The sequence below is a fragment of the Leopardus geoffroyi genome, chromosome A1, assembly GCF_018350155.1.
Source record: "Leopardus geoffroyi isolate Oge1 chromosome A1, O.geoffroyi_Oge1_pat1.0, whole genome shotgun sequence".
In the NCBI taxonomy this organism is placed as follows: domain Eukaryota; kingdom Metazoa; phylum Chordata; class Mammalia; order Carnivora; family Felidae; genus Leopardus; species Leopardus geoffroyi.
This window is the reverse complement of record NC_059326.1, coordinates 142651995-142663118: the sequence shown is the minus strand read 5'-3', so window position 1 is coordinate 142663118 and position 11124 is coordinate 142651995. Positions and strand designations below refer to the sequence as shown.

The following is an 11124-nucleotide window of genomic DNA, read 5'->3' as shown; positions in this document are numbered from 1 at the left end:
AACAGTCCCGATGTCCAACCCAACATTTTGAGCAGCATTCTCCTTCCTTCCTCTTCACCAGGAGCCCTGTAGCTATGGTGACCATATGTCCCGGATCGTTCTGGTGTCTGTTTCTCTAGCATAATTATTAATTCATGTACTTACCCCCAACCCCTTTCAAATGTATGCTAATTTGAAAAAGAAGTTGTGTGGTAACTCTGCTTGCTGCTGAATGAATTTGAGCAAAGCTGGAAGGCACATCTAGGTTGAGAAAAAGAGACTGCACAGCTATCAAAGCAAAGTTAAGAAGATGCCAGTGTCTCTGGGGCTCCTGGGTGGCTCACTCGGTTAAGCATCAAACTTTGGTTCAGGTCTTGATCTCACGGTTTGTGATTGGCTAAGGTCATGATCCTGTGTTTTGTGCATTTGAGCCCTACGTCAGGCTGTCTGCTGTCAGCACAGAGCCCTCTTCGGAGCTTCGGATACTCGGTCCCTGTCTCTCTGCCCCTTCCCTGCTCGCATGTGTGTGCATACACGCGCACGCTCTAAATTAAAAAAATTATTCTTTAGTACATAGAGATTTTACATTGTTTCCTTTTTACATTAGGCTAATTTCATTATACGTCCCCCAAAGAATTTCACTTCTGATGTCTATATGCTTGAAAATCTTTTTTTTTAATTATCCTATCATATTTCAACAAAAGTATGTGAACAAATTGAAATTAGAAAAAAACTCTTGTGACTGTAAAGCTCTAAGGGTAAAAAAAGAAAGAAAACTTAAGGGGGTCCTGTCACTATAATTGTTTTCACCAACTATAATCATTAACCATGAAAGTCAAATTTCACTAGAAACGTATCACTTAGTAAGAGGAATGGGGCTGCTTTGGTTTTTAAGCAAGTTCAGTTATTTTTGGCTGAGTATAATTTATTGTATCAATTGTATTACCTTTTTTATTTTTCAAACGTCAGTGCTGAGGAGCATTATTTATATAAATAAGCAATGAAAGGACTTTTCTTCTAGCAACGTCATTCATTTCTCTGAAGTCCAGAGTTATAGGTAAAAAATGAGCTAGTAATCCGTTATCAAAATACATTTAAAAAATTTTTTTTATTTTAGAGAATAAGAGTGCGAGTGAGCAAGAGGGGTGGAGGGAGAGAGAGACAGAGAGAGAATCTTAAGCAGGCTCCACGCTCAGTGTGGAGCCCTACACAGGGCTTGGTCCCACCACCCTGGGATCACGACCTGAGCAGAAATCAAGAGTCAGATGCTCAGCTGACTGAACCACCCAGGTGCCCCTCAAAAATAATTTTTAATGTGCTATCAGCTGACAATAGGTTCACTTTCACCTTTTTGGAAAGTAAAAACTTGGAAACTAGCTTTTGCAAGAATTGGACTTACTAAAGAATTTATTTCCCAATCTTTAAAGTTGTTCACTTTCTCAAAAGCAATGCCAATATTTTGAACTGTTCCCTAGTTTGGAATCCCTGGGGTCTTTCCTCTCTGGAGCAACACCCAGAATGCAGTACAGGACAGGTGGGAAGTATTCCTGCGTTTTGTCAAAAGTGAGAGAAAAAAAGGCTAGAAGAGAGGAAGTGAGAAAAGTAGAACCAGCCAGGCAAGGGACTTCCCCAGGCAAATGAATTTCAGGCAAGAGCCCCTGTGCTCATAAATCTGGAAACTGATTCCCTTAGCCTCTAACCCACAAATAGACACCCTGAAAGAAAATCTTCCTGATGCTCAGGGCTACATGTACCTCACTCTGAAGATCCAGCACCAGTATCTAAAAACATCGACAGTGTTCAAGAACTGTCAGAAATTTCTTTTCTTTTTATTAAGTAAATTTTATTTACTTATGATTCGGTAATATGTTCACTGGAATAAAATTAAAAGACATTAAAGGGTATATAGTAAACCTTTGCCCTCCCACTCTTGTCTGTCAGCCATCAGTTCTTCTCTCCAGGGAATGGGTGTGACGGTTTCCTGTGAAATTCGCAAAGATAATCTGTGCATATTCATGCAATTATCGACAGATATACTTCTTCCTCTTTTGCAACTGCCACTTTCCACGTTGCATTGTGCCTTACTATTCTGTTACTGTTTTGCTTAGAAATTACACTGGAGATTTTTTTTCATGCCATCATGTGAACAATCACGTTTGTTGGACTGAACAATATTTTATTGAATGTTACATTTGGCTTAAACATGCCCAAATTGATAGCCTTTTAGGTTATTTCCAATCATTTCTATTAAAATAATACTGAGATAAATGTGTTGTTCATGTATGACTTTGCATCTGTGTGAATGGATTTGTTGGGAAACTTCTTTTTTTTTTAATGTTTCTTTATTTTTGAGAGAGACAGAGACAGAATGCGAGTGGGTTAGGGGCAGAGAGAGAGGGAGACACAGAATCCGAAGCAGGCTCCAGGCTCCGAGCTGTCAGCACAGAGCCTGACGCGGGGCTCGAACTCACGAGCGGTGAGATCATGACCTGAGCCGAAGTCTGACGTTCAACCGACTGAGCCACACAGGCACCCCTGTTGGGAAACTTATAAAAGTGGGATGCCTGGGCAAAAGTCCTGTGTATGTATTATTTTGATTAAACATTAGTAGAGTGCTCATCTCCAAAGAGGATGTACCAATTCAATCTACCACCAGCCAACACTAAGAGTGCCTATGTTATCTATAAAATCTGTGACTATTACTGCATAACAAATCACCCCAAAACTTAGTGGCTTCAAACAGCAACAATAATTTCTTTCAGTTTCTGTGGGTCCAGCCGAGGAATGACTTGGCTGGATTGTTCTGGTTTGGGATCCTTCAGAAGGTTATGTTCAGATGGCAGTGGGGGCTGGCGTCATTTTGAAGACTTCCTCAGTCCTGTGTCTGGTGTAGGACTGGGTGGAGCGAAATCGTTGGGCAATGAAATTGCTGGGTCCACTGAAATGTCTCTTTCTACCCTTTTGTGGTCTTTCCACATAGTTACTCTAGCCTGGCAGCATCAGGGTAGCCAGACTTCTTTGGAAACAAGAGGCAAGATAGGTGCCCAGGGCATACAATTTAAGGAGGCATTCTTTTTTTAAGGCTGACCCTGCATTGGCACAACATTGAGAATGAGTGCTTTCTTTCTTTTTTTTTTTTTTTTTTTTTTGAATGTTTATTTATTTTTGAGAGAGAGAGAGAGAGAGAGAGCGCATGAGTGGAGGAGGGGGAGGGGCGGAGAGAGGGAGACACAGAATCTGAAGCAGGCTCCAGGCTCAGGGCTGTCATCACAGAGCCCAACCCGGGGCAGCACTCACGAACTGGGAGATCATGACCTGGACCGAAGTCAAATGCTTAACTGACTAAGCCACCCAGGTGCCCCGAGGATGAGTGCTTTTTTACATTTTGGGACCTGGCATATTTCTTGCCTCACCTTGGTCCTGGCCCTGCTTACACGTCACATGACATCCCTTCTACACACCATTCTTCTGAAGAATAACAAACCCACCCAGAGGCAAGGGGAGGCGGTGCAGAGGAGAAAACTCCATCTTGATGGGAAGAGTGTCATTCACCTTGTACAAAGAATATATTGAATATACGTTCAAGCTCTGTACCTTGCCAGTCTGACGAGTAAAGCATGGCTTTATATTTCAAAATAAACTTCTTTCTGAGTCGCCTGAGTGGCTCATTCACTTGAGTGTCTGACTTCAGCTCAGGTCATGATCTCAAAGTTCATGTGTTCAAGCTCCAGGTCTGGCTCTCTACTATCAGTGAGGAGCCTGCTTTGGATCCTCTGTCCCCCTCTCTGTCTTTCCTTCCACCCCTCCCCAAAATAAATAAACATTAAAATAAAATAAACTTCTTTCTGAATGTAGTGAGATTATACTTTTAACTTACATTTCTCTTATTATAAGTGAGGTAAATATATTTTGCGGTCTGCTTTTTCTCTGGCTAATTGTCTTTATAGCCTTTGCTCATTTTTCTGTTGGTTTTCTATTGGTTTTCACCCATTTTTCTATCACTTAACTCAATATGTGGAGGGTTAACCAATCTTTTGTCTGTGATGTGAGTTGTGAACATTATCTCAGTTTATTCACCATTTGACTTTGTTTATGATAGCTTTTTCATGAAAAAATGTATTTTTCTGTAGTGAAATTTGTCTTTTAGCCTTCTGTATTTTCTGTCATGCTTGGAAAGGCCTGTATCACTCTGAAATTATAAAAGTTTTTTCATGTTCTCTACTCCTGTGTATGTGTGTTTAGCTTGCTTTTTTTTTTAATTTATTATTTATTTATTTTTAAATTTATATCCAAGTTAGTTAGCATATAATGCTATAATGATTTCAGGAGTAGATTCCAGTGATTCATCCCCTATGTATAACACCCAGCGCTCATCCCAACAGGTGTCCTCCCTAATGCCCACTAAAAGGTGGACCTTTAGTCCACCCCCATCCACAACCCCTCCAGTAACCCTCAGTTTGTTCTCTGTATTTAAGAGTCTCTTATGTTTTGTCCCCCTCCCTGTTTTTATATGATTTTTGCTTCCCTTCCCTTATGTTCATCTGTTTTCTATCTTAAATTCCTCATACAAGTGAAGTCATATGATACGTGTCTTTCTCTGACTAATTTCACTTAGCATAATACCCTCCAGTTCCATCCATGTAGTTGCAAATGGCAAGATTTCATCCTTTTTGCTCACCGAGTAATACTTCACTGTAGATATATATATATATATATATATATATATATATATATATATATACACACACACACACACACACACACACACACACACACCACATCTTCTTTATCCATTCATCTGTCAATGGACATTTGGGTTCTTTCAATACTTGGGCTATTGTTGATAGGGCTACTTAGCTTGCTTTGTTTTTTAACATGTTTCCCTTTGATGCATTTTTAGTATTAGATTAGTATTTTTACTTTAAGTTGTGAAGAAGGGATTCAAATGTCCTTTTTTCCAAAAGGTATCCAGTTGACTTAAAATGTTACCTATGTCATGTCACATTCATGAGATTTGTCTCATTTTTGTCTCCTTCTTCTGTCCCATTCATTCATGTGGGTGTTTATGTGATAGTTCCATGTGTCTTTGATGGGACCACAGATTTATTGGGGGCTCCACACATGGATGTCACCCAACAACTCCACGATGTCACCCAACAACTGCATGGTTACTCAGTGCCCACGAGGTGGCTTCTGCCAGAGGCTGTGCCCAGAAGCAGTGGGGTGCAGTCTTCTCCCCGGTGGCCCAGGCCCAGTTGGTGCCTTCCTCCTGGGCAGCTGAGGAGGGCACCAGTGTGGCCCTCACCTGGAAAGGGGGTGAGCAGGGAGCCAGTGGCCAGGGTGGAGGGGCTGGCTGCCCTCACCCCAGGAAGTGGAGCGTCTGCAGCTGTTTCACCATCTGCTGGCTGGTCTCTGATATCTTGCCGGCCAGGAACACCTTGTCCACAACCATGTAAACGTTGTAGAAGTTGAACACCAGGTCCAGTTCACAGACATTGTGGAAATACTCCTTTAAGACCTCCATGAAGTTGTGGATTGCCTAGCATTGGGAAGTGATGTAGAAATGCAGACCTCCACCAGGTTGGTGTGATTGATCTCGCACGGTGGTTACGCGTGCACCTCCTCATTCAACCCGTTCCTCATCGTCATCGAACTGCATGTACCATGTGGCCAGGTGCATCTTGCCCATGCGGTCCTGGTTGAGGATGTAGCAGATCTGGGGACTCCTGTCTGGACCCCAGCTGCTCAGTCTGGTGGCTATCGGGCAGCTCCAGCTCTGGCAACAGTTCATTTTTTTCTCCCCACAGTTTTAGGAATCGTAGCCACGTGATGTATTTTAATACCTGGTAGTCTACTTCCCCTTATTTATCATTTTCATGATGTTCTGGGTTATTCCTTCTAGTTTACTTTTCCATGAAAACAATTCCTATACTTGATCTTAGCCAAAAGGCCGAGAAGTGATCCGTGAAAACAATTCCTTAAGTTAATTGCATGGTGATATTACCAGTCATTAAATGTGATTAGGATGACACCCTGGGGTGTTTGGGATTTTTCTGCACATAAAAGAAGGAAATGGGAGGTAACCTGGCATCCTAAAAAGAAAATTGGCACTCGGAGGGATGAATTTCAATCTTAAACCTGCAGAATATTCTATGGCCTTGATCCAAGCCATGACAATGCTTGAATAGAAATGAACCAGGGTGCTGAAGATTAATGAGAAGAAAAAAACCCTAACTTTTTATAAGATCGTTTTCCTCTTTTAATAATTTTAGTATGCCAGATCTCTCAGGGTAATGGAATCTCTCTTTAGTGACTAGGAGTCATGCATTATTTCTGATTGTTCATCTGTGGTGGTGTTTTGGTATAATTTGCAGAAAAGCAATTTTTTCCTAAAAGCAGAGAAGGGAGTAGTAGATAGGATTCAGTCATTAGAGGTTTTATTCACAAATATTGTGTTGGGCTTTTACCTGATTTCCCACAAACAAATAAGTCTAATGAAGTCTCCTAGAAGCACATTTTTGTTACTTTTCCATTTCAGTTTCAGGACTGTAAACACACGTTTCTATGTTGTGACTAATGCACAACAATATTTAAAGCCTAGGACTTGGCTTATATTGAAACTTTCCTACTGAAGGGATCAAAGGCATTTTGCTATTACTCTTTCTCCATTTTCCTGGGATCTGGGAGATACTGCAGAATCTCTTGTGGTCCATACTTATAAAATTCTCGGATTTATTGAGGTTTTGCTGTTGTTTAATAATCAGTCTTAGGATTTTGCGATTCCTATCCAGGGAAAAGGCAAAGCTCAAAATTCAAGAAAAGCATGAATACAAAGCAAACAAGCTGAAAATGTGAAGACCCTGTCATGTACTGAATTGTAGCTCCAAAAAGATGTATACGAATCCTAACCTCTATACCTATGAATGTGACCTTTTTTGAAAATAAGTTATTTCTTAAAGTTTAAGGTTCTAACATGTTGATTTGATACATTTATATATTGCAGTATGATTGCCACCATGGCTTTGGTTAATACCTCTATCACCTCACATAACTATCATTTTTTTTTTTTTTTTTTTTTGTGGTGAGAATATTTAAGATCTAGTCTCTTAGTAATTTTGAAGTATGTAATTCCATATTGTTGACTATTGGGAATAGGCTCTTTGGAAGTATGATTAGTTAAGGTTCTCTGGATGAAATCATCCTGCATTTAGACTGGGCCTTAAATCTAATAACTGGTGTCTCTGTGAGAAAAAGGGGAAGATTTGACACACAGAGACACAGAGGAGAGGACGCCATGTAGGTGGAGGCGAGGATAGGAATGATGCATTCACAAGCCACGAAAAACTAAAGATTGCAGGTAGTGACCAAAAGCTAGGAGACAGGCATGAAACAGATTCTACCTGAGGGCTCTGGAAAGAACCAACCTTGCTAGCACCTTGATTTCGGACTTCTAGTCTGCAGAACTGTAAGAGAATACATTTCTGCTGATTTAAGCCACCTAGGCTATGGTAATTTGTTATTGGGAAAAAAAAAATGGCAGCCATAGGAAATTAATATAGCCCTGTCAGGAGAGGCTGGGAAGGAAAGCTTTTGTTCTGAATCTAGCACACTTGTGTTTTGCTATTTGTGTGTGTGGGTTTTTAAAAAAATTTTTTTTAATGTTTATTTATTTTCGAGAGAGAGAGGCAGAGTGCAAGTGGAGGAGGGTAGAGAGAGGGAGATACAGAATCTGAAGCAGGCTCCAGGCTCCAAGCGGTCAGCACAGAGCTCAATGCAGGCTCGAACCCACAAACCGTGAGATCACCATCTGAGCCGAAGTCAGAGGCTCAACCGACTGGGGCCACCCAGGCACTCCGAGTCCAGCACACTTGTGAAGTAGAAGAAATATTTCTTCAGCAGCTTTCTGCCTCCACCCGGTTCTCCTTCTTTTGACTTTCCTGCCCTGGTGTCCACTGTGTCAGGCCTCATTCAGATTGCTCCTTTGTGAGTCACTCTCTTCCAAGTCACAAAAGTACCCTCATTTCCTCTTCAAATCTTTTCCTGTGCCAAGACCTCCACCGGTGATCAGCTTACAACAGCTTGTTCACAGCGTGGTAGAGAACAATAATGTGGGGTGTTGACCCTCTGAGGAAAATTCTTATCTTTAAAACAGATGGAAAGGACTTTACCACAGAGGAATTCTCTCTTCTGGTAGAATCTCTAAAATTAACACGTGGGCGAGGTGGATACTTTTGCAGAGGCTCTTCTTCCGTCCTCAGACCTCTGTGCCTTCTCCCCCTCACCTCTTTCCCAGGAATCCTGGTTTCCATGGCTTCTTTAGAGTGAAAGAGGGACCCCACTATCTCCATCTACACAACTGCCCTCTCCAGGCACAGCATCCCACGGCGAATGGGGGCCAGGTTGGGCAAGGCAGATTGGCCTGGAGGTTAAGGTTCATGGAGAAACTGCTTTGAAGGAAGGGAGATTTTTTTTTTTTTTTTTTTTTTTTTTTGAGACAGAGAGAGAGAGAGAGAGCAAGTGAGTGGGAGGTAGAGAGAAAGGGAGAGAGATAGGGAGAGAGAATCCCAGTGGGGCTCATGCTCACCAGAAGTGAGGCTCAAGTTCACCCAACTTGGGGCTTAAGCTCACCGGATGCAAGGCTCGAACTAATGAACCGTGAGATCATGACTCAGCCAAAGTTGACTGCTTAACCAACTGAGCCACACAGTCACCCCCAAAGGGAGATTTTCTGTGGAGGTCATGTGTGGGCTGAACGGCTACCTAATTTTCACAGCCCAGTACAAAATAAAAATGTGGGGCCCCTTGCGCATACATATTAAGAATTTCATCATGGTGACAGCAGAGCATTAAACCATGTCAGGCCCCTCCTCCTTTTTCTGAAAGAGAGAGAGTGCATGCAGGGGAGAGGGGCAGGAGAGAGAGAGACAGAGAGAGAGAGAGAGAGAGAGAGAGAGAGAGAGAGAGAGAGAATCCTGAGCAGGCTCCACATTCAGTGTGGAGCCCAGTATAGGCCTCGATCCCATGATCCTGGGACCATGACCTGAGCTCAAATCAAGAGTCAGAATCTCAACTCCCTGAACCACCCAGGTGCCCCAATATGAGAGCCCTTCTAAACATGGGACCCTGTGCCACCACACAGGCTTCACACCCATGAAGCTGGCCCTGTGTGGGGGTCACCGAAAGCTTTGAGTCAGAACAGAGGGGCTGTGTTAACTTGTATCAGTAGGTGACTATTTGTGGACTTGAGCTCATTCCAGAAATTGGTGTGGCACAAAGAGAAGCTGCCACTATCAGAGATGTGGGCTTGGCATGGAGACTCAAAGGAGGGGATGTGCAGGTTGGCTAGATGAGGTGGTGCAGGTGATGGAAGAAAAGAGAAAACAGAAAAAATGGCCTGATACTTAAAATTTTCTCCACCAGGAGGAGCCTGGTGTCTGGGGGAGTTCTTGTTTTTGGACCCCAAAGTCATCTTCTGCCAGTCCAAGAGCCAATTAGTTGGCATAAGCAAAGGGGTGAGGTGCATGTGATGGGAAATTTGGGGTGAAGAGGAAGGTTGGGATACTGAAGCTGAGGGAGAAGCATACAAAGGCAGAGATTTAGGGGAAAAGAGGCACATCTAGGGGACTTTTTTTTTTTAATGGTTATTCATTTTTGAGAGAGAGGGGCACAGAGCACGAGCAGAGGAGGGGCAGAGAGAGAAAGAGGAAGACACAGAATCTGAAGCAGGCTCCAGGCTCTGAGCTGTCAGGACAGAGCTCGACGCAGGGCTCGAACCCATGAACCATAAGATCATGACCTGAATCAAAGTCAGAAGCTTAACCCACTGAGCCACCCAGGCGCCCCTAGAGGACTTTTCTAAGTGCAATTCTGTATGTGAGTGATGTAGCTCCCCTGCCTCCTTACCCCACCCCTAACTCCCTCCCTCCCCTCACCCTGGCAAACCTTTTATAAAAGAACAATTCCTTAGGAATCTTTGAGGGGGACAGAGAAGTGTTTATCAAGGGTGAGAGCAGAAGATGGGGCAGTGGGAGTTAGTATATTGTAGCCTTGCTAGAATGGAGAAGTAAGCTTCCATAGAACTCACTCAAATGAAGGGGGAGGGCTGGGCTAACCAGCCTCAGAGAGATCACGAAGACAATCGCTGTACACTTTTTTTTAAATTTATTTATTTATTTTGAGGCAGAGAGAGCATGTGGGAGGGGCAGAGAGAGGGAGAGAGGCTCTGCCCTGTCAGTGTAGAGTCCAGTCCAGGGCTGCAACCCATGAAGCATGAGATCATGACCTGAGCTGAAATCAAAAGTTGGATGTTTAACCAACTGAGCCACCCAGGTGCCCCTCTACATTTTCATTTAGTCCCTCAGCTTGGAAAAATAATGAGAAAAAAAAAAAAAAAAAAAAAGGAAAGGTTGGCAGGCACAGCCTGATTGGGGCAGGTCTAGTTACTAGGGAAGGAGGAGGCTAAGCAGGACTGATGGCAGTCTAGTTCTGGGGGCCAGGCAAGGAGTCCAGGAGGAGTACTGAAGCCTCATGCCTCCTTCCTGACTGACAGCAGATCAGATTTAGTCCCAGGGCTAAAGTCATGCTGTGTATATCCCTCCTGCCCAATTATTGTGGGCTATTTTCCTAGCCAGATTCAAAATTACTGCCCTGTAACATTCCCTCTGGCTCCTGGATGTGTTGCTGAGGGGTATAACATTATTTGCCTAGTCAGTAAATACCGGTAATTGACATGTTAGTCTAGAAAGTGCTATCTCTACACAACTAGTTGGTGGTTGTATGTCTGGTTGAACTCACCTGTGTCCAAACTGGTCCAAAGCCAGTGTATATTGTGGTAACTGCCAGTTCCGGAAGGGAACACCGGACATATTTTCTCGCTCAAGCAGCACAAAGAAGTTTTTATTTGCCCTGAGTAAAGATCCAACAGTATCCTACCTAAACAGGTTCTACAGATGAAATGCCTCAAGATACAAGGTGTTCCCTAAAAACCCTGAGAATGTGCCTACTCATGTTGTTAAGTCTCTGTAAACCACACTGGTGTGAATGAAGGGGGCGAGTAGGTTGACCTTCAGCATTCTTGTGTAGGGTGGAGAAAGGTATTTCCAGTTACCTGCATCACCCCGAGGCCACCTCTAAGAAACACCCATC

The 11124-nt window shown here is 43.1% G+C and overlaps 1 pseudogene; it reads right to left on the bottom strand.

Moving 5' to 3' along the window:
• Positions 1 to 5338: 5338 nt before the first annotated feature.
• LOC123580288 lies at positions 5339 to 5770 on the bottom strand (annotated as a pseudogene).
• Positions 5771 to 11124: the final 5354 nt, after the last annotated feature.